Raw genomic sequence first — 5,517 nt, forward strand, 5'->3', positions numbered from 1 at the left:
ATTTTAATAATATATTTTTCTTTAACCTGATAGAGCCAAAATATCATTTCAACATAGAATCAATATATTAAAGTATGAATGAGATATTTTATGGTTCTTTTTTAGCACCAGCTCTTAAAAACTCTGTATTTTACACTGAGAGCACATCTTAATTCACCTACCCACATTTCAAGAGTTCATAACCATGTGTAGCTGTTGGTTGCTATATCAACACAGCTATAAAACATCTTGATGTCAATAGTTTTGAAGGAATGAAAAATAGCTTATTTTATCATTTCATAGAACATCAAATCTGGCAGTCTCATTCACACAGATTTCAATTCTCTCACAATTTCATCAATCACATTTTAATATATTTTAGGAACACAACATATGAGTATTTCATAATTGACCATTCCATTTTCTTGTATTATGAATATTGTCTTCAATACCCTAGGCTTTTATAGGTGTGCATCACTACCTCCAAATTGTGTTATTTTCTTTTTGTCTTAGACATATCAACTCTACCAACATGAAAGCTTGGATGCATTGAATATTTTAACTAGGTAACTTGTCTTAAGTACGAATAGTGATAGAAAATAACAAAACGTGATCTAATGAAACTAGTATTCAAAATTATCGCCTTAGAAGAAAACACTGGATACAATTTCTCTTTACAACTGATATTTACCAAGAATAAGAGGAGGAAGAAGTAGGGAGGGAGGAGGATGAAAAGGAAAAGGAAGACGGAGATGAAGAAAAAGAAGCAGGAGGAAGAGAGCAACAACGTTCAACAGCAGCAAAAAAGGAAGGGGACGAAGGGGTGAAAGGGACAGGAACAGGAAAAGCAGGAGGACACAGAGAACCATCAAAGCCAGATGTTAGTAATGAGCTTGAAATCCTTTCACAGACAGAACGTTGTTTCTTAAGGCACTCCATTCCTGTAATTCAACCAACATTCAACATCTTGAAGAAGACAAGGCACTTGCTGAGAACAATTGCAGCCAAAAGCACAGGTAGTTAGAGCTGAAAAAAGATTTTACACACTAAAAACGGATCCGTACACACCAAGAAATTCCCGCTGCTGCATCCTGACAGATGTTACTTGCTTAAATACTTCCAGTAAACAAGAACTGACTACCTCTGAGGCGGCACATTTTATTTGTAGATCATTGCATTCACTCCAAAGTTCTCCTGTGAGTCCACAGTATATCACTCATGTGCCCCTTGTGCTATTCTGGTCTCTGGAGATGGCATAAATCTGTCTATCTATCTATGCCATAAGAGAATCCTTAAAGTATTTGAAAATGTTTTTCAGGTTATCAGCCTCTTTTTATTTCTTCCTTCTCGTAAAATATAATTTTAGCCCCCTTGCCATGCTGATCTTTGTACTTTCAATGTACGTTTGCTGAATTCTATTTTTAAATATTTTTCCAGAACTAAATATTCTAGATACAGGCAGTGGTTAATTTATTGGATCATAATTTGCCATGATTTGGGCATTATAAATCTATTAAAGTGGACTGAGAATGTGCTACCTTTTTATTAGCTGCATCATAAATTCAGTTCATTCATTACACATATTTACTGAGATGCTGTCATGTACTGGACTAAGTGTTGTGGTTACAAAAGTAAATAAAACATAGCCTCTTCCTCAGGCAGCTTATGGTCCAAAGGGACAGACAGCAACTACTACAGACACATGTCTAGGGTGCTATAGGTATAGAGGAGGAAGGTGCAGCCCAGGCTGGAATAATATTGATCATCTATTAATTGATCAACTAAAATCATACTTTTTCACCCATCATGCCACCAAGCTAGTTACTCCCAACTGATAACTTGTACAGAGTATTGACTGACTTGATATGAAGAAATCTACATTTATTCTTGTTAAAATCAACCCTTTTAAATTTATTTCCATGATAGTTTGGAATGTGAATTTTGTCAGACATATTTTCTAACTTTTTTTTATCTACAAAGTGGGCACCATGTGTTTCACCCAAGTCATTGACACAACTCTTGAAAAGGACTGGAGGATGGCACACTACTAGCATTCTATCTTTAGGCAGAAACCAAACCACTAATTACCATGAATTAAACCAGCTGTTCATACTTCCATGAATCTACATCATAGGTCTCTCATTCGGGTCACTTTTTGCCATCTTGTTCACAAGGATGAGGTAGAATGCTATCACCAAATATTTCCTAAAATAACATAATGTTCAGGTCATTCCTAGTGCACCAGGCAACCATATGGAAAACAAGCTTGGATTTGGTTTGACATGATTCGTTCAAGTGAATCGATGCTGCATTTTATGAATGACTGGCAGAAACACTGTCAGCTGGCTATGAAGTACTGAACATTAACTCATAGAGGTGACTGTGCTTTGTTGATTTCTTTATATAATTTTAAGTCCGGAAAAAATTAAGGCACTATTACACTATATGACAGACATAATATATAACATAATATATAATATAATATGGAATATATCTAAAATACAATAGTATAATATCATAATTCACTTCAGTCTCCAAACAGTGACTCCCAGTTCTGGGAACCTTATCCATAGTCAAAAGAAAAATAAAATGTTTCCATGTCTAAAGCAGAGAATTGGGAGTTATTTTCTTATCAAAAATTATTATATACTGGTCAGATATATGCAGCATGGCTCAGCTAACACAATATTTTAGGAACACGATAGGCTAAAAGACTTTTCAGAACTGGTCAGGGAGTATCACTACAATTTATAGCATTATTTCAAAAAGAAAATGAGTTCTAAAATCCCAATAATAGATTTTTCAAAATAACTCTTTTAAACACAATCCAATTACAGGTTTAAATTGCCTGAATGTAGTTTCACAGTTTCACAAAATTCTAAATGTATGTGTAGGTGTGTATTATGAATACCCTGTTTGCCTTTTATAAATTGCTATAAAACATAGAAACCAGTGAACTTTGTACAGTGATAAATATATAAGTCAAAAAGATTAATATTTTAACTAAAATTACATGTTTGGTTTTATTTTTAATCTTTTCCATAAAATGAAATATTAACATCCATAGGCAATCTTAAATAATAGTTAAGCTTCTTCCTATAACTATTAATAGCATTGTTTACTGAATATTTCTGTGTGCATGACCCTGTATAATGCTGTAAGTACCATTATTCCCATTTTACAGCTGGGAAATTTGGCTTCAAGAAACGAAACAATATTTTTTCAAGGTTGCATAACTAGAAGGAACAGAGTGAGGATTTGACTCTCCTTTATCCCAAAGCCTTTGTACTTAACCACAATGATATATCACATTCTAAAAATAAAAGTAATTGAAAGAGAAAGAATTGCATTATAATGGTTATGATAATTATTTGATTGTTTATTTGTTTGACTATGACATAGAGCTACCTTATTAGAATGGGTGTTTGTCACTTCTTTAGCACTGACACTTAGCATATGATTGCTGGGGTCAAGAGGTATTTCACAGATAGGAGTTATAATCACTTAATGATTGGATCCGTAGAGGACACTTATTTTGGTCACTTCCCTTAGCAATGACAGTTGTTCTTTTGCTCAGTTATTTCTATTTTTCTAACCCCTCTGACAGGCACTTGCCCATCACTGATTCCCATTAGAAGTACTAGGGGCGTTGCAGTTTTTCAAGACTTTTCAAGTCTCCTGGATTCTACGCATGACATATGGTTTCAGTAGGGAACTACTGATTGCGTGTTGAAGCCTGTTATTTCTTCCACTTTTCACTGCTCAGCTCACAGCATGCTGGCAGCTGAGCTGCGAATAGGATTTTAAGGTTCAGCATGAGATCCAGGAGCCCTGAAACAACAACAATAATAAAAGTGGGCTCTGGTTTTGTGCTGGAGGCAAGTTCTGCTTTCTGTATTCAGAACTTTTTGAAGGGGAGCACTGGAAGTCAAAGAGACAGGAAATGAAAATGCTACCCAGACCCCTGCTTACCACAAGGAAAACTCTTGCTTCTTTGAAATTTCAATTTTTTCTAGGTACTGATGTAAGCAAACTACAATACAGCTTTATTTCCTTTTCTGTGATGTGAAATGCCACCATCCCAGCCAAAGTTTTAAGAAATGCCATGACACACATAAAAACAGTCAATTATGTTGCTGAAATAACCCAGGCACATTTTTCTCTCCAAAAACACTCTGCTATATTTTACATGAAAAATTACTACAAATACATGTGTCAAAAGTCCTCCCCAGTGCAAACCTTGGGTCTTGTGACATCCATGGATTAACACTTGTAACCTTCAGTTCTAATTGGAATAAAGTCAATGTCTGCTTTTAAAAAAAAATGATTTCAAGAAAATCCATGTGCTTTTAACAACAAAGGCTGAATTCTTTATTGTTGCATGGACATGAGAAGGCTTATTTAGGTTTCTGTTTCTGTTGGCTACATGAAATGATCTTGCTCATTTGTTTAAGGTACAACGCTGACACTTAGAAACAACCCCAAAACAATCAAAAGCAGCAAATTCTTGATGATTGGGACTGCAGCTAAGGTAGAAACAACTTCTGACTCCTAAATATATACTGTGTAATTGAAAAGAAGACTAAGGCTGGGCTATTAGTATCTTCATTAGCAATGAGTAGTGAGAATCTAAAAGGCAGGATGCTCAAGCGAAAAGACCTACAGTCACAAGACATGAGGTCACATTATGTCTTTGCTACTTACAAATTGTTTGATATGAAACATGCTTCTTAAATTTTTCTGAAATATAGTTTCCTGACCCATAAAACAAGGTTGAAAATGATCTGTCTCATCTTGGGAAATTCACCTTGACTCCCTCATATTTCTGCACTACTTTTGAGCAGAGGCACTGGCAGCTTTTGTTCTGGATAACCTTTTCAAGAGTGTTTGTACACTGTATAGCAAACAGCACTGGAAGTTAAAGACAGTGCACTTTCTCTGGGCGAGAAGGATTTTTCTCTCCAGGATAATGAAGATAATGTCTCCCTCTGGGGCAAAGATTGGACAGTTTCGCTAGTGACTGCTTTACAAAAGTTTGTTGTTTCTGAAACTTGGGGTTCTTTTGTCATGCAACCCAGTGTGTGAGATGTCACCTGGCCCTTGTTGCACTTCCATGTAAAAGCTAGGGGTCAAGCAACTGGCACATTGCTGTTCTTCTGGCAATTGCTCTTCTACACTGTCCTTTTTCTCTGAGCCAAGAATGTCATATTCATGGCTGGTATCCATGAAACGATGGAAGGTTAACTTGTTAGCTTGTGAGTAGAGTAAAATCTGACCCTTCATAGTTCTTGACATTCATAAAGTTTCTGTGAAAAATTAAAATAAAATTGTTTGGAAAGACTTAATAAAGTGTCTTACAAGATAAAAAGTAATCAATCTTGGTTATCATTATCACTATCAATATAGTGATAATAGTGACTTCTACTTTAAGTACCTTGTTATTATGGGAAACAAATAAAATAACATTCATAGACAATTAATCACTAGAAATATTCTATAAAATAGATTGGGTTGTATTTTTAAATCAAGAAACATTAA

Source organism: Hipposideros armiger, unplaced genomic scaffold (assembly GCF_001890085.2).
Source record: "Hipposideros armiger isolate ML-2016 unplaced genomic scaffold, ASM189008v1 scaffold_387, whole genome shotgun sequence".
Lineage (NCBI taxonomy): Eukaryota > Metazoa > Chordata > Mammalia > Chiroptera > Hipposideridae > Hipposideros > Hipposideros armiger.